This window comes from Gymnogyps californianus, chromosome 24 (genome assembly GCF_018139145.2).
Source record: "Gymnogyps californianus isolate 813 chromosome 24, ASM1813914v2, whole genome shotgun sequence".
Classification (NCBI taxonomy): Eukaryota; Metazoa; Chordata; class Aves; order Accipitriformes; family Cathartidae; genus Gymnogyps; species Gymnogyps californianus.
In genome coordinates, this window is record NC_059494.1 from 6,111,815 (window position 1) to 6,130,591 (window position 18,777).

General features: G+C 48.5%; 1 long non-coding RNA gene across 1 annotated transcript; it reads left to right on the plus strand.

The window, feature by feature from the left end:
- Positions 1-11,247: 11,247 nt before the first annotated feature.
- Positions 11,248-11,571, plus strand: LOC127025647 (uncharacterized). The gene is made up of 3 exons (XR_007767688.1): positions 11,248-11,302; positions 11,391-11,446; positions 11,531-11,571. It is a non-coding gene; the product is annotated as an uncharacterized LOC127025647 (long non-coding RNA).
- Positions 11,572-18,777: the final 7,206 nt, after the last annotated feature.

Genomic DNA, 18,777 nt, shown 5'->3' on the forward strand with positions numbered 1-18,777 from the left:
TACAGAGGAGGAAGAAGAGCTACATTGAAGAGAAGAGTGGGATGTGAGGAGAGAAACACCCATGCAGACCCCGAGGTCAGTGAAGAAGGAGAAGGAGGAGGTGTGCCGGAGCAGAGATTCCCCTGCAGCCCATGGAGGACCCCATGCCGGAGCAGGTGGCTGGGCCTGGAGAAGGCCATGACTCCATGGGAAAGCCCACGCTGGAGCAGTTTGTGGAGGACTGCAGTGCGTGGAAAGGACTTGCATTGGAGAAGCTCGTGGAGGGCTGACCCTTGTGGGAGGGACCCCACACTGGAGCAGGGGAAGAGTGTGAGGAGTCCTCCCCCTGAGGAGGAAGGAGTGGCAGAAACAGCATGTGATGGACTGACCACAACCCCCATTCCCACCCCCCTGTGTCGCTGGGGGGAGGAGGTAGTGGAATCGGGAGCAAAGCTGAGCCCGGGAAGAAGGGAGGGATGGGAGGAAGGTGTGTTTTTAAGATATGGTTCTATTTCTCATTATCCTACCCTGATTTGATTGGTAACAAATTAAATTGATTTCCTTTTTTTTCCCCAAATCTGTTTTTTGCCTGTGAACGTGAGTGATCCCTCCCTGTCCTTGTCTCGACCCACGAGCCTTTTGTTGTATTGTCTCCTCCCCATCCTGCTAGGGGGGAGGAGTGAGTGAGCGGCTGCGTCGTGTTTTGTTGCTGGCCGGGCCTAAACCACAACACCAAGAAAAACAAGCGATGAAAATGAAGACAATTGCGCACCACCAACCAACCTATGGTCAGCCTACCCCCCTGCCACCTTCCCCCCCGTTTTATTGCTGAGCAGGATGTCATAGGGTATGGAATATCCCTTTGGTCAGTGGGGGTCAGCTGTCCCAACTGTGTCCCCTCCCAACTTTCTGTGCACCTCCAACCTACTCGCTGGTTGGGCAGTGTGAGGAGCAGAAAAGGCCTTGATGCTGTGTAAGCACTGCCTAGCTGTAACTAAAACATCAGTGTGTTATCAACACTTTTTTCAGCAGAAATCCAAAACATAGCCCCATACAAACTACTATGAAGAAATTTAACTATCCCGGGCAAAACTAGTGCAGTAAGGCATTTTGGATTTCATATAATTTGCAAGAGTGCTTGAACAGTTTAATGTTATGTTGAGGTACGGTAGTTATAATGTCATCTGAAGAAAGTGAAGACAAAGATGATGAAGACGGCAAAGATACTCAAAAGTGTTATAACCTTTGACAGCAGAAACATGTCATTTACAGTTTATGTGAAGAGTTTTCATTCAATGTACTTTTTCAAAGATTTACAGACAACATTTTGCTATTTCCATATCAGAATTTAGTGATTTTGACATGAAGCTCTCCACTGAAATGTAAAAAAAATGACCGATGTATCCTGGAAAGAAGTGTAATTACATAGACTGGATAGTCTACTCTTGTAGTTTACAGTTCTCCTTAAAATGCAGGTGTGTGTTTTTTCACTTGTGCTGTGCAGTGATTGAAAAAAACAAACAAACACAAAAAACCACCCCTGAAACTTTGTCTGAAATTAGAAGTGGGTGAGACACATCACATTTTCTGCTTCTTCCACTATCCTGCTTTCTCTTAAACTTGTTTGTATCACTATCATAAATTCCTTGCTCACTCTAGAGCCGAGAAAATGTAAGAGATTATTTTTGGGCCTGTCTTCTCCTGTCAGGCAGAAATATCCATGTAGGCATGCTCGGTCACAGAGGCAAAAGGACTAACAGGTGGGTGTGTGGTTAGTGATGGTTCTCCCTTATCAACACTGCTGTCGGTCATGTCAGGGAATAATGCTTTGGAGGGGTTTCAGATCAGTGGTAATTACAGAATAATTATAAGATTATTACTGCGGTAGTCTGAGGGTATGAGAAGAACAAAGATTTGGGGAGGAGAGGATAATTTTAATTAGCTGTAAGATTTTTTACAACACAGCTTTTTTGGGTCAGTGACGATGATCATGGAGGTGGTGGCTGAGATTCTGTAATGCATATTCTTTTGTTCTGGAATTGAAGCCCAACTTGCCCTCTAACAGTCTTTGTCAGACTACTGAATCTGGGAGCATACAGTTTCTTTTCTTAAAACTGAAGATAGTTTAGTTACAGGGAGAGCCTGTTTGGAAGTTTTAGTAGTTTGGGGGCAGAGGCCAGTTGGGGGCTGGGGCCCTCAGGAGAGGGGGCTGTTTCTGCCCTGTGCCCTTGGCCTGGCACTCACAGCTGGGAAGGGGCTTGCCAAAATCCTGCTGGAAGGAGACAGATATGGGACCTGTGGGCAAGCTGGGTACCCCTGGACCAGCCTCAGGACCTGCGGCAAACTTGCCTTCAAATTAGCTCTTTCCAGCAGGACATTGCCCAGGAGTAACTTTGAGCATTGCTGTTCTCTTTCAGGAAGCATGGTACGCACCAAGCACACCCAGAGCTGTGCCTGTGCCAGGAGAAGACTTCAGGCATGGCTGGGGCTGATGGTGACAGTTCCCACCAGCTGTCCAGTTTGAGAAGATGCAGGCAGGATGCCACAGAGGGGACACCCACTGGTTGTCACTTCTCTTGCAGGAACAGGATTTAACAGCAGAAGGGAGGAAGGATGAAAGGGCCTTTGAGATCAAAAAGTGCATCAGACAGCTGGTGCAGTCATGATGACAGCAGAGGAAGAAGAGAAGGAGATGCAGGTGACCCGGCTGGGACAATGCTTCTGAGGTAACATTTGCCACACAAACACAGAGACAGACAGAGGCATTGGGAGGTCGTGGAGTGGGTGAAAAAGGTGCCTGGGAGAGAGGAGAGCATGGGGAGATGGGAGACAGCGATGGAGATGGAGGTGAAAAATCCAGGGTGTTGGAAGCGAGGATGCTACTGCTGTGCAGGTGCTGGTGAGGTCACTGGTGTCTGAGTAGCTGTTGGCATCGGAGCAGGCCCCAGGCTTGTGCAGGTGCTTGTGATGTCACGTGTTCCTGAGTAGCTCATTGGGTATGAGAAGTCACCTTGCTTGTGATGCTTCTGATGTCACTGATTGCTGAGTAGGTGATAGGGCAGGAGCAGGCCCCTGGCTTGTGCAGCTGCTTGTGTCATTAACTGCAGTTTCACATCTTTTGAGAGAGAGGCAGTTAGCTGCTTGTTTGAAGTACTGACTGTTCTGCAGATCTTTTGCTTCTCTTCCCTGTTTCCTGCTCTCTGTCCCTGCCTCTCCCTTTCCCTCTCTCATTCCTTTTTCCTCTCATCCTTTTCCCTCTGTCCCACTCCATTGCCCTGCCTGTGTTGGTCCGTCCCTCTGTCCTTCCTCCTCTCCTCTGCTCTCTCTGTCCCTCTGTCCCGCTGCTCATCACCATGTTCTTGGCTGCCCCCTTTCACTCCATCCCCTTCTCCCTGTCCCTGTGCCTGTTCCTCACCAGGGGTTTCCTTTCTCCACTCCCTGCCTAACTCCCCCTTTGTTCCTGCTGTTCCTCTGTCCTGCTCCTGTCCCTCTGTCCTGCTCCTCGCACTCTCCTGCCACCCTACTGCCCTGCCCCACCTCTCTCTCTGCCGCTCTGTCCCTCTCTCCTCCTCCTCCGTGCTCCACCAAGGCTCTAGGACCTGGACAGCCCTGGGGAGGTGGCCATTGGGCCTGCGGGGAGGTGGGGCCCAGCTGGGAGGACAGTGTCCTCACAGGGTCAGACAGAAGGGCAGGAGCACCCCGTGGCATGCTGGGAGCTGTAGTCCTGCGGTGATGCTGGTACTGGGGCAGTGATGGAGGCCTCCGTCCTCCTGGCATTGATGCTAATCAACGTGGTTTCTCCCACAGGCGCCTGCCACCTGGAGCAATGCCCCGTGTAGCCATCTTCTTGGTGGCCCAGCTCAGCCACCCGCGGGGTGGGGAGTTGCTGCATTAACCCTGCCACCCCCCCTTGCACTACGCAACTGACCGCAGGCAGAGAGAGGCGCTGCAAAGCGAACACCCAACTCTTGTAATGAATTAAACAAGAAACAGGGATCTGGGAGAGGGCTGGGGCTGGAGCAGGTGGGTGCAGGTCTCTGCCTCCGGATCTCCTCTGCGCATGGGTGCTACAGGGGATGGTGCTGGACTGGTGGGTTATGGGTAGCCGTACTCATTGGCTATCTCCATGTTGGTCTCCCTCTGCAGAAAAAACTGCAGCTGGCCCAGCTACAACATTATTTCCTCTCAGAGCTGCGATCATAACATTCATCCAGAGGAGAGCCATTCGCCTCGTGACCTCATGAAGAAAATCCAAGAGCAAAAGGAAGAACTGGGCCTGATGATGAACCTGACGTCCAGAACTCGCTACTACAGGCCAGAAGTCAGTCTTGGTCTTGCTGTCGGGGAAGCGAAGCTCTGTGATGTTCACATGTGCCGTCCTGGGGAGCACTGGTGGGGCCGTGCCAGGGGTCCGTCCCGGGCGTGGGGAAGGATAGTGGGGCAGCGGGCGAGCGTCCTTCCCTGCAGGATCTGCCAGTGCAAGGGATATGCCGGCGGTTAGTGAGAGGTGCGGGGAGCCTTCCCCTGTGCCCCGGCTCAGCCGGGCACTGGACACATCCCTGATGGATGCTCAGACCCAGAAGGAGGCCGAGGAAGAGATGTCGGAGGGATCCGGAGCCCTGCAAGGCTTGGGCATGAGCTTGACAGGAATTCCTGGCAGACCCCCAGCCTGGAGCTTGAGCGCTGTGACACGGGAGATATGGAAGGGAGAGATCTCCTCTGACCCTGCAGAGCTGCAGAGGGAGAAGGAGAAAACATCAGGGGGTTGAGGAGGAGCCCACATCTCCCCTGCCCTGAACAGTGCGCCCGGCCCGTGCCCGCTGCTGACATGAGCCGGTTGTGGACAGGGCGGAAGTGTTTGGTGAGCCCTGCCCCCTCCTATTTCCTCTACTCTCTATAACAGTGTCTTCCGAGTCCTTTCTTGTACTCCACAGCACTCTTGTAGTGCTTTAGCTCCCTTTTGATTTTATTTTTTTGTGCTCTTATCTTACTCTTTGCCATTTAGGATGCCTTCATTCAGCCTCCGGCCCTGTGACAACATCTGTACTTTGTTCAGAGTTCTTCATTGTTCTCTCTGAGGCTTCTTTGGTCTCTCAGGCCCCCTTGGGACTCCTCCGCTCCCTTTGCTGAGCTCTCGCGAGACATCCCCTATGCCCTAGAGCCCTGTTTTAGCTCGGGAGGATGCTTCGCACCCCCCTCTTCCCCTCAGAACCCTTCCTGAGTCCGCATCTGTTACCCTGGCCGGTCTTCCTGTCCTCTCATCCGTTTGGTGCGCCTCCATTCGGTCCCTGGTCCCCTGAGGACACCTGTACTTTGTTCAATTCCCTTTTGAGCTCATTGCATCCCCAAGACTTCTTTGGTCTCTCTGGCCCTTTCAGGATCTCTCTAATCCCTGTGACAATGCCTCTTGTTCTGTCAGAACCTCTTACGAAGCCATCTTTGTGCTCCAGTGCAGTCTTTTTGTTTTCTGTCTTATAGTATGTTTCTATCTGATACCCCAAAGATGTCTATCGTCAGCTCAGACACCCTCTTGCATTTTTCAGAGAAGACAATAGCCTTCATCTATTTTTATCAACACATGTCCCGTGGTGTTTTTTTGTTGTTTTGCAATTTATTTTTGTTCTAGCTACTTAGGTGTTAATTAGGCTGCTTCTGCTTCATACAGTTTCCGATACATTTCTTGTATTTCCACGTTTTTTTGGTGTTTTCTGTCCTTTGGGACTCATCTAGTTCTGTTAAGGGAGTCGGTCAGAGAGACTGTCAAGGTGACTGAATCGTTGGCGATTTACAGTAAATAATTTACTTTGCAACTGGAGATATTTTTGAGAAGAGATTCTTACAGGATCTAATTCTGCTTTGTCATTCAGTCCTATCCAGAAGGCAGTTCTGATAGAAGTTAGGTAGTATGCGTGGTCTTGCTAGAAATGAAGTGCAACCCCATAGCATTTTCAGTTTTTTTATAGGAAACTAAAGCACATCATTTTTGATAACAATATTGTTATTGCATTTAATGAACTACTTTCTTACATAGCTTAGCAGGACGTCTATCTTTGTCTATCTACACTCCAGAAAAATTAAGTTTAATTACCTACGCAGTCACGTTGCTGATACAGTGTAGACGTAGTTATAGTAAAAGAACAGGTATCATCATTTCCAGTAAGGGTCACTTTCTCTGTTCAGTGCTTTGCATGCTGTAAACTTAAGGCAGATGAGAAAACTCTCTGCTGCTCCTCTGGTCGCCTTTATGCCTTCTGGTGGTTCACCCCTCCCCTTTCCCAGGGGATTGTGGGAAGGGTGCTGGACGGGGCCCAGGGTATATGAGCCACAGCCTCTGCTGCAGGAGCTGATTCTGCTCTGGGGTCTCTCTGGTGTTAGTGTTCTGCTGTTCCTTCAGTTGATGGCAGTTTTTTGAGCTAAGCTGTTTGGGCAGATGTGTTTTGACATTTAGAGAAGCAGAGGTGTCTGTTTGAGGTAAGAACTTCAGGACCAGTCAAAGTTCAGCAGCATATGTACTAGAAAGCACACTTGTATGCAGGTTGTTTTTTTTTTTTCAGGTCAGTAATTTTGTATTGAGTGTTCAGGGATGGCAAGGTGGTTTAATAATATGCAATTTCTTTTTATTCTAGGTGCATTGCATTTTTCTGGAATTCCTGACTTTATTGAAGATGGAACCTTGTTTTCCTCACCAGTTTTGCTGTATACTGTGTGAGTTGCTGATATCATCTCTCTTAACAGGACTGATGGTGAGATTATTTAGCAGAGGTTAGGGTGAGCATCTTGTGTGCATCCTGTATATGAAGTTTTGGCATTTTTCGAGAAAGTGGGAGGGATATAAGGCATAGTGTCTTTCAGGGTATGGGACAGATCATTGCCTTTCCTGATTGCCCACAGAGAACTGTGGTGTCCCTAGAACCTTTGCAGCTTGTGGCAGGCCCCTCAGATTATAAGCACCAGGACTTCACTTATGTTGTGGGCCTGTAGCAGAGCCCAGAGCCTGTGGGAAGGTGTAAGATAGGAGGTGGCTGTGGAATGCGGGGTGTGGCTCAGAAGAACAGCTCCTGAGGAGTGGCCAATGCAGGGGGTTCAGGGGTACAAATACAGGGAAGGAGCTGTCAGGAAGCAGTGGTGTTCCTTCAGGAGACCGTTCAGGAGAAGAGAAGGTGTTTGTAAAGTTTTGAGACTGGGGGGTGGTTAGGAAAGGGAGGAGGATTTGTCAGCCTTTCTCAGATTGGTTTTGCAGTTGAATTTGGATATTAATGAGGTCTATTCTGTTTTAGTCTCCCCATAGTTGACAGGAGGTACGATGAAGTCACAAGAGATGCAGCATAAACCATCTGGGCCTCTGCATCTCAATATGCAGGGCCGAATGTCACATGAGTCTCATCTTGTAAAGCATTAGGTACATAAAAATATACCCTCCAGAACTGAGGTCTCTGCTTCTCTGTGCCTTTTACTTCATTCCCTGACAATTTTTGCATCCATCCCTTCACCATCCATCTGGATGTCACAGTCACTGTTACTTAGAGGCATTGCCCAGGCACTTATTTCCAGTGCAGGTTTGTGTCAGTGGAAATTCTTCCCTGGAATTTTTTGGAGAAGAGGATGTGTATTATTTGTGCTTGTAACAATCTGCAGCCAGAGGTCTGTCTTATCTCAGTCCTGGGCATGCAAGCTTTTCCTATTATTCCAGTTTTGCCTTTTTCCTTAAGTGTCCAATGAGGTTTGCTCTAGTATCAGTCATGGCAGTTATGTTCTCTTGTTCTTGTTTATCTATTGTTTTTAGCACCAGTTTCTGTAGTCATAAGGTGTCCATTTTAGATCTTTGAGTCACAGTGTCATGCCACTGTGGTTTTTCCATCGGCTGACTGCCACCCTTATTCCCTAAGGGGCTTCATAGTTAAGGAGGTAGTTTGTATCACTTGTTTTCTGTGTACTCGACCATATGTTACTCAGGTCTTGATGTTCCCATTGGTTTTTTGTGCTAGGTGAGCACATCAATAGCCATACTGAGGCTCGTGTGCCTCAACTCATCTGCATAATGCTAACTGAGTGCTTCCATTCTTGTGTTAGAGGCTCAACACACAGATCTGTCCTGTGTGTGTTGCATCTGAGAAGTTTATGGACGGTCTTCTCTTGCAGCAGTGATCCAGGATGTGTCAGCATATCTGCTGTCAGGCAGCCTGTTTTCAGGGAGCCCTTTTCTGGGACTAGTTCTCTGCATCCTTTTGGTCTTAGGTCTTAGAGCCTGGCTTCTTGCACATCCATTGTTGCAGTTGTGGCCATATCTTTTTGTTACGGGCCGTGGCTTTTGACTTCTGGGGCAGCCGTAGATTCTTCCTCATGGCCCCCTGAGTCTCTCAGCTAAAGGCCTCTTCCCTCTGGGAGTAATTGTTGTTGAGTCTTATTATGTCACTGGGTCAAGTCATTTGTCTTGTGTGCAGTGTCAGTCTGCACACGTATCTGGGTTGGAGCTGCTCTGCCTGGGGGCATGGCAATGTTAGTCAGGGGAAGAATAACAGTAAGAGCCTGTAGTTAATGTAGATATGTCTAGACTGTTTAGTTACAGACTGTACAGTCCACCTCTGAGCAAGTAGCCCTCAGCAGCAGGCAAGGATGTCCAGGGGATGACCAGAACTATCTGGGAGAGGCTGCTCAAGTGGTAGTTGAACAGATTGAATCTCAAAGGTGTTAAGGCTTGTATGTGTAGGGCTTAATGTTGTTTTTTTGTTTTTTTTAATGGCAGGCTGTTGTTGGAATCTAGATGGTATTCCTAAATGGAAACAAGACCTCTGGAATTGTTAAGCTATTGATTGGCATCTGGGTGACATGTTTGTTGTTTTTGCAGATGTAGAGGGACGAGCTGTGCAACGGAGGAGAGGAGTGTGGAGCGCTGTAAGAAGGTGGGTTGGTGCGTGGTGTTGGAGGGAAGATGCCACTGGTGACTAGATGACTAGCTTAAGGTTGTGGGTTTATTTTTTATTTTGAAGATGAGAAGCAATGAGCAAAGTGGGGTATTGGCACTGGAGCTGACTCAGGCAAGGTGAGCCATGTCTAGTGGGCTGAAGTAGCAGTTATTTTTCAGGTGTTTTAATGTTGGTGAAGTTAGAAGCATCCCTTGTTGTTTGTGTTTTACAGGTGGTACCCGAGCCTCAATGTGGCAACCTGTAAACAGCAGAGGCAGGGCGGGTGAGTGGCCAAGGTAAAGGAATGGGAGATGGGAATCGGTGTGGGCAGGCCATGGTTTTGGGCAGTACCTCAGCATGTGTCTTTTGCTTTGGATTCTTAAGGTGCTGCAAGCAAGCTTGGAGGGGTGAAGCCGCATGCTGACGAGCGGTCTGAGAAGGTGAGGCAGTTGTCAGCCGGGTTGGTGTGTAATAGCAAAGTATTATATGGCAAGTCGGTTAAACATTTGTCTTTGGTCTTGCAGGTGCTGTGCAGGCAGCCTTTGGAATTGGATGAACATTTGAGGTGAGCTGGGGTAGTAGCATGGAAGAGTATGGGGCTGGTGATTTCTCACAAGTGCAATGGTAGCTTTCTGTCTTTTGGTATCTTAGGTGCCACAAGTGATGACAGCTGCAGTGTCCGACACTGGAATTCCCACAGAGCAGGTGAGCGGAAGGCCATGTTCCTGTTGAGGAGGCGGGCTTTGTGGAAGAGGTCTGTGTCAACCAATGTGATGCTTACTGCTGGCACTTTTTTTGCAGATGATGAAGAGGAACCTGGCAACTGCAGGAATATCCTGGATTGCTGATGTGTTTTTTGTTGAGGAAGGATTCAGACCCCTGGCCCTCTGAAAGCTAAGTTGAGGGACTGGTGTTTGGGAGCGGGCTCTGGGGAGAGGGGACGAGGTTGGGAACTGCAGGGAGGGCTTTGAAAGTTAATGTAGAGGAGAGGACTGTCCAGGAACAGTCCCCTTTGGGCAGATGAAGGGAGTGGGTTACTCTTCAGCACAAGACTAATGTGGGCAGGGCAGTTCCAGCCTGTGTCTGTGTGTTTGTGTAGTCTGTTTTCTGTGTCTTAGACCTTCCTTGGGCCTTGATGTCCTTGTTGCTCTTTGTGCTCAAGGAATGCAGCATGCACCTCGGGCACCATCCCTAGGGTCTCGAATGCCTGTACTCATTGCCATAGTGCCAACTGAGTGCTTCTCTTCTTGCATTACAAGCTTAAAGTGTGGAGAAGTCTCAGAAGTTTCCGGTTGGTCGTCTTTTTGCAGTGTTGTTCCAGGCTGTGTCAGCAGCTCTGCTCTCTAGCTGTCCATTTTCACAGGCTGGGACTTCTTCCCTGCATCCTTATGTTCTTAGGTCTTGAAGCCAGGCTGCTTGTGCATCCATCATCTCAGTTTTGACAGTAACTTCTTGTAACAGGCTGTTACATTAGACTGTCTTTCTGGGGTTGCTGTAGAGCCTCCCTGCCTCACTGTTGCAGCCTTGTAGGGCTACTTGCCTGACAGCATCTCTGGTCTGGGAGTCGTTCTTCTTGCCGAGATTTTTCTCTCTCTTTGAGTAGTGTTGTCTGTAGTGTTCTCCGTAGTGTTGGTTTCTGCATGTGTGTGTTTGGCTTGGAGCTGCTCTGCCTAGGGTTGTAGAGTCAGGGGTAGGTGGAATAGCAAAAAGTGTCTATGGTTAATATGTTGATATGCGTAGACTGTTTAGGCAAACACGGTATGGTCATCTCAGATTGAGTAGCCATTGGCAGGTTGTGTGGACAGTCATTTCCGTAGTGTTTTATGGGGATGATCAGAGGTATCTGGGAGGGGCTGTTCAGTGGTAGTGAAGCAGATTGAGTCTCAAGGGTGTTAAGGCTTGTATGTGTGGGGCTTGAAGCTTGGTGTGTTTGTGGTTTTGTTTTTTTACTGGCAGGCTGTAGTTGGCCTCTAGATGGTATTCCTAAATGGAAACAAGACCTCTGCAATTGTTAAGCTATTGATCAGCATCTGGGTGACTTGTTCAATATTGCTTTTCAGATGCAGAGGGACAAGATGCGCACCTAAGAGCAATGGAGGAGGTGAGCAGAGTGCCATGAGAAGGTGGGTTGGCACATGGTGTTGGAAGGAAGATGCGACTGGTCGCATATAGCCATTATGACTACTAAATATATACATTATGGTTGGGGGTTTTATAATTATTTTGAAGGTGTGAAGCAATGAGTGACATTGGATAGGGGCATGGGGAGCAATGACTAGTGGGCTGAAATAGCAGTCACTTTTCAGGTGTTGTATTGTTGGTGAAGTTGTAAGCATCCCTTGTTTGTGTGTTACAGGTGGTACCTGAGACTCAACATGGCAACCTGTAAATGGCAGAGGCAGGGCCAGCAAGCGGCCAAGGTAAAGGAGTGGGAGATGGGAATTGGTGTGGGCAGGCCATGGTTTTGGGCAGTATCTAAGCATGTGCTATCTGCTTCAATTTTTGCAGGTGATGCACATAGCGTCAAAGGGGTGAAGCTGCATGCTGACCAGTGGTCTGAGAAGGTGAGGTGGTTGGCGGCTGGGTCAGTGTCTAATAGCAAAGTATTATATGGCAACTCACTTCAGCATTTACCTTTGGTCTTGCAGGTGCTGTGCAGGCAGCCTTTGGAATTGGATGAGCGTTTGAGGTGAGCTGGGGTGGTAGTGAGGAGGAGCATGGGGCTAATGATTTCTCACAAGCGTAACAGTAGTTGCCGTTGTTGGGGGCTGTGAAAGCGCTTCCAAGGAACAGTGCTGGCTAGCAACGGCTTTCAGTGCTGGTACCTTCCGTGTGGGAGCAGTCGCTGGATGTTTTCAGTTTGGGAGCTGAGCTCTACCTAGCCTGTGAGAGAGAGCATAGCATTAGGTGGCTAGGCAAGCGCAGAGCCCCACAGTTGGTGTGGCTCAAAGAGTAGCCAAGGGACCATCACTCTCCCCCCAGTGGAGTGGTGGTATGGAGCATGGGATATGCTCCCAATGGAGCATTTCCAGCCAGCCGGTGGTTGCTTCCACCATTGTAAGCACATGGCGCTTGCCTTGACGGGTTTGTGGGAGTGTGATATAGTCAATCTGCTAGGCCTCTCCGTATTTGTATTTCAACCATTGTCCTCCATACCAAAGAGGCTTTAACCACTTGGCTTGCTTAATTGCAGCGCATGTTTCACATTCATGGATAACCTGTGCGATAGTGTCCATGGTCAGGTCCACCCCTTGATCATGAGCCCATCTATATGTTGCATCTCTTCCCTGATGGCCTGAGGTGTCGTGGGCCCACCGAGCCATAAATAGTTCACTCTTATGCTGCCAATCCAGATCTACCTGAGCCACTTCAGTCCTAGCAGCCTTGTCTACCTGTTGATTGTTTTGATGTTCCTCAGTGGCCCGGCTCTTAGGTACATGAGCATCTACATGATGTGCTTTCACAACCAGGTTCTCTAGCCGGGCAGCAATATCTTGCCACAATGCAGCAGCCCAGATGGGTTTACCTCTGCGTTGCCAGTTACTCTGCTTCCATTGCTGCAACCACCCCCTCAGAGCATTTGCCACCATCCATGAGTCAGTATAGAGATAAGTATTGGCCATTTTTCTCACTCAGCCATATCTAAAGCCAGCTGGATGGCTTTCACCTCTGCAAACTGACTCGGTTCACCTTCTCCTTCTGCAGTTTCTGCAACTTGTCGTATAGGACTCCATACAGCTGCCTTCCACCTTTAATGCTTTCCTACAATGCAACAGGACCCATCAGTAAACAGGGCATATTGTATAACAAACTGCCAGAAAATGAGAGGCAATATTCCAAAATCTTTGCCTTCTGGCCAGTCTGTGGTTACTTCCAAAATTCCTGGGCGACTGGGATTTCCTGTTTGACTTTGCTGTGTGATCAGTGCAACCCACTTACTCCATGTAGCATCAGTTGCATGATGTGTACAAGGGACCTTCCCTTTGAACATCCAGCCTAGCACTGGCAGTTGGGGTGCTAATAGGAGCTGTGTTTTGTACCAGCCACTTCTGAAGCAGCTCGAACTCATTCATATATGCTGCTAATATCTCCTTTTCAGTTGGAGTATAGCGGGCCTCAGATCCTCGATATCCCCAACTCCAAAACCCTAGAGGTCGATCTCGGGTTTTCCCTGGTGCTTTCTGCCAGAGACTACAGGTAGGGCCATTCTCCCCAGCTGTGGTGTAGAGCACATTTTTAATGTCTAGTCCTGCCTGGACTGGCCCAAGGGCTACTGCATGAACTGTCTCCCGTTTAATCTGTTCAAAGGCTTGTTGTTGCTCACGGCCCCATTTAAAATTGTTCTTCTTCTGGGTCGCTTGATAGAGAGCGCTTACAACCAGACTATAATTTGAAAAAAAAAAAAACCAACCAAACCTGCAACACCTAAGAACGCTTGCATTTCCTGTTTACTAGTCAGTGGAGACATAGCTGCTATTTTGTTGATCACATCCACTAGGATGTGATGACATCCATCTTGCCATTTTATTCCTAAAACCTGAATCTCCTGTGCAGGTCCCTTCACCTTACTCTGTTTTATGGCAAAACTGGCCTTCAGAAGGATTTGGATTTTCTCCCCTTTCTCAAAAACTTCTTCTGCTGTGTTGCCCCATATGATGATGTCATCAGTGTATTGCAGGTGTTCTGGGGCTTCAGCTTTTTCCAGTGCATTTTGGATTAGTCCATGGCAAATGGTGGGGCTGTGTTTCCACCCCTGGGGCAATTGATTTCAGGTGTACTGGATGCCCCTCCAAGTGAAAGCAAACTGTGGCTGGCACTCTGCTGCCAAAGGGATTGAGAAAAATGCATTGGCAATATCAATTGTGGCGTACCACTTGGCTGCTTTTGACTCCAGTTCATATTGAAGTTCTAGCATGTCTGGCACGGCAGCACTCACCAGTGGTGTGACATCATTCAGGCCATGATAGTCTACTGTTAGTCTCCATTCTCCATTAGACTTTTGCACTGGCCATATGGGGCTGTTAAAGGGTAAGCGAGTCCTGCTGATCACTCCTTGGCCCTCCCATTGACAAATCAGCATATGTATGGGAATCAGGGAGTCTCGGTTGGTGCGATATTGCTGCTGGTGCACCATCGTGGTAGTGATTGGCACCTGTTGTTCTTCAACCCTCAGCAACCCCAGAACAGAAGGGTCCTCAGAGAGTCTGGGCAAGGTGGACAACTGTTCAATTTCCTCTGTCTCCAAGGCAGCTATACCAAAGGCCCACCAATACCCCTTTGGGTCCTTGAAATACCCTCTCCTGAGATAATCTATGCTAAGGATGCATGGAGCCTCTGGGCCAGTCACAATGGGGTGTTTTTGCCACTCATTCCCAGTTAGGCTCACTTCAGCCTCCAATACAGTGAGCTGTTGGGATCCCCCTGTCACCCCAGAAATACAAATAGGTTCTACCCCTTTATAGCTTGATGGCATTAGGGTACACTGTGCACCAGTGTCTACTAGAGCTTTATACTCCTGTGGGTCTGATGTGCCAGGCCATCACATCCACACAGTCCAGTAAACCCCGTTGTCCCTCTCCTCCACCTGGCTGGAGGCAGGGACCCTCTAGTCCTGGTCATAGGATTCTCCACTCACTTGTTGTAAAAATGGATTAGAATTCCTTCTCATAGAATCAGGAGTAAGATCAGGCCTTCCACTCTGTCTGCCACACCGCTCACACTGCTCACCAGAGGCTGAAGCAGCAATTTTCCTGAAAGAACCCTCATTTGTGATTGTTTTTCCTCACAATTCACATACCTGTGCATCTAGGACCGAGGTGGGTTTTCCATCCCACTTCCTCATATCCTCTCTGTGGTCAAGCAGGTAAAGCCACAGGGTACCTCATGGTGTATGTATACCTTCTCTCTCCTCTCTTGCCCAGAGGAATACCTTCTCCTAATAGCTGAGATATTGGTCCATACAGGTGGGTGGCCAAACTTATCCTCAAATTGCTGGAACTCTTGGGACCGTTTCTTGGCTAGTATGTCTGGCAGTCTCTCCACAGCCGCAACGAGGGAGGAAGTGAGACTTTCTTCATATTGCTGAAGTTGGTGAGCCAATTTATCTACTGTTGGTCCCTCTTCATCTTTCCAGTCCGTTACTGCCAATGCATTGGCATATGACGATGGTGCGCTTTGTGCAAACTTCTGCCACATGGGTTGTGCGCATTGGACTTCATCTGGATCTGTGGGCAACTGCACATTGTCTGGGTCATAATAAACCATCTACTGCATAGCTTACTCCCTCAGATACTGGATACCTCTCTCCAACTTGCCTGGTTGACATACAACATCTTCTGTGAAGGGGTACCTTTCTCTCATGCCTGATAGAAGTTGCCTCCAGAGGCTGAGGGCTTGTGTCTTTTTTCTAATTGCCTTGTCAATGCCCCCTTCCCTAGAAAGGGATCCCAATTGCTTGGCTTCCTTATCTTCTAATTCCAAGCTACTGGCCCCATTATCCCAGCATAGGAGCAGCCAGGTGATAATGTGCTCACCTGGATGACAGCTGAAGTCTTTTTGCATATCTTGCAGCTCACTCAGGGATAGGGACTGAGTTATTATCTCTGGTTCTGCCTCTTCCTCCTGTTCTCGTGATGACCCTGGTTCACCTTCATCCTTTGCTAAGCGAACTGAGTTTTTTGTGTATTTCTTCTCTATAGGGGCGATTGATATTGGCACCAGTTGATTCTCCAGTTCAGGTGCATCATCCATTGCCAAGGTTTGAGTAGCCACAGTGCCTGTTGTTGGGGTCTGAGTAGCTACAGTGCTTATTGCTGGGGTTTGAGTAGCCACAGTTGTGGTGACTGGAGTAGCCGCAGTTGTGGGAGTTGATCTCTGGGTGGTATTTTTAAATAGTTGTTTAACCCAGAACAAGATCTGAATCACATTCAGGAACATGCTGATTCCTAGCAATAGGACCATGCAGAGTTCAACATCCCAAGGATATTCAAAATTTACAAACTTCTTCAATGCTATTGCAATTAAGCTGGCAGAGGAAGGGAAGATGTGGGAAGATGTCTCCCCAATAGGTTGGCTCCCTGAGGAGAAAAGGTAGAAAGTGTAATTATTAATATTCTCTAGGAGATAGCACCCAAAGTACGGAGATGTCTCCTCCATGGTTTGGCTCCAAGAGGAGAAAAAGTAAAAAGTACAATTATTAATAGTCTCCCATAGGTGGCTCCCAAAGTACAGAGGTGAGTACAATGCTGAGTACAAACACCTGATTAGTTTCACAACCTGCACTTCTATCATAAGCCAGTGTTAACAACAACAACATGATAACTCTAGTCTGGTTCCCACAGGTGGTAAACAACACAACAGGGAGCATATATGGCAAGTAGGGTATTACATAATGCAACTTCAAGAACTACAGCACCAGCTGTGAGAGCAAAAGAGTCCACATGGTAACCAGTGACTATCAAACCAATACAATGAATACTTATAACAAGTTTGTTTGAATACAATCTGATCAGATCTGTCATTATCTTAACCCTTCCTGCCCCATGTTGGGTGCCAAAAGGGCTGTTGTGGTTTAACCCCAGCTGGCAACTAAATCCCAGGCAGCTGCTTCCCCCTCCCCCTCCTAGTGGGGTGGGGAGGAGGGGAAAAAAAAAAAAGTAGAACTTGTGGGCTGACATAAGAACAGTTTTGTAACTAAAGTAAAATAAAATATACTACTAAGTAAGAAAAAATAACAACAACAATTGTAATGATAAGGAATAACAAAAAAAAAGAAATAACACCCAAGAAAAGACAAGTGATGCACAAAGCAATTGCTCACCACCTGCTGACTGATGCCTGAGCAGCAATCTGCCCCTTCTGGCCAAGTCCCCCCTGTTTATATACTGGGCATGATGTTCCACAGTAAGGAATACCCCTTTGGCTAGTTTGGGTCAGCTGTGCTGGCTGTGCTCCCTCCCAGCTTCTTCTACACCTTCTTGCTAGCAGAACACGAGAAACTGAAAAATCCTTGACTTAAGACAAGTACTACTTAGCAACAAGTAAAACATCAGCGTGTTATCAACAGTATTCTCACACCAAATCCAAAACACAGCACTAAAATTAACACTATTGCAGCCAAAACCAGGACACCACCTAATGTAATGGTCCGTATCTCTCAGTCTCATAGAGCTCAGCTGAGAAATTGAAAAGGTCCAGCAACTGCTCCCACGTGGAAGGCGCTAGCACTGAAAACTACTGCTTGATCTAACCATCCCTTGGCTACCCTTGTAGAGACACACTAACCCTGGGGCTCTGCGCTTGCCTAGCCACCTGATGTTATGCTCTTTCTCTTGCAGTCTAGATAGAGCTCAGCTCCCAAATTGAAAACGTCTAGCGACTGCTCCCACGTGGAAGGTACCAGCACTGAAAGCTGTTGCTAGCCAGCACCGTTCCTTGGAATTGCTTTCATAGCCCTAAGAACACTGGCGCTCTGTGCTTCTCTAGCCACCTAAACTCATGGTGAGTATCTCTCTGTCTCATAGAGCTGAGCTGAGAAATTGAAAATGTCCAGCAACTGCTCGCACATGGAAGGTGCTAGCACTGAAAGCTGTTGCTAGCCAACACAGTTCCTTGGAAGCGCTGTCAGAGGCACAGCAACACTGGGGCTTTGCGCTTCTCTAGCCACCTAACGTCATTGTCACTATCTCTGCGTCTCGTAGAGCTCAAGTGAGAAATTGAAAACGTCCAGCAATTTCTCAGACATGAAAAGTGCCAGCACGGAATGCTACTGCTTGATCTAACCATGCCTTGGCTAGCCTTTCAGAGCCGCACAAAGTGTGGGGCTCTGTGCTTGCCTAGCCACCTGATCTTAGGCGCTCTCTCTCTCGCAGTCTAAGTAGAGCTCAGCTCCCAAATTGAAAAAGTCCAGTGACTGCTCGCACATGGAAGGTGCCAGCACTGAAAGCTGTTGCTAGCCAGCACCCTTCCTTGGAAGCGCTTTCACAGGCGCAGCAACACTGGGGCTTTGTGCTTCTCTAACCACCTAACATCATCGTCACGATCTCTCCGTCTCGTAGACACGAGCTGGGAAATTGAAAACGTCCAGCAATTTCTCAGACATGAAAACTGCCGGCAGTGAAAGCTGTTGCTAGCCAGCACCATTCCTTGGCGGTGCTTTCGTAGCCCTAAGAACACTGGGGCTCTGTGCTTCTCTAGCCACCTAATCTTCTGCTCATCCTCTCTCGCACTCTAAGGAGCACTCAGGTGAGAAATTGCAAACGTCCAGCAATTTCTCAGACATGAAAAAAGCCAGCAGTGAAAGCTGTTGCTAGCCAGCACCCTTCCTTGGAAGCAATTTCACAGGCGCAGCAACACTGGGGCTTTGCACTTCTCTAGCCACCTAACGTCATCGTCACTATCTCTCTGTATTGTAGAGCTGAGCTGAGAAATTGCAAACGTCCAGCAATTCCTCAGACATGAAAAGTGCCAGCACTGAATGATACTGCTTTCTTGGGGCGGCCTCTGGGCTGCCCTCCTCTGGGCCCTTTTGGCTCCGTTCTCGCCTGCTGCTCTTGCACCTCCAAGGCGCCACTCATGCCCTGGCTCTCTCTGGCTCTCTTTCCCAGCGCTGGCCAAGAAGCACAGCGGAGCAGTTGTTGGCGCGCAAACAGTCGGCTTGGCATCCAGAAGTGTAATACTTCGGAAGATAGCACGCACCTCCTCCTCCTCCTCCTCCTCCTCCTGCTCTTTTGGGTGTGATCGGTGCCGATCCTCATTCTTCAACTTCTCGCTCTTCAGGAAACAGGGACTGCTCGGCCTGTATTCCTGCTGCCCTCTTCTTGGAGCTTTTCATCCTCAGGGAGAGGTGACATTGATGAGAGTCCTTTCTTCTCCCAGGCTGCAACAAAGAAAGACT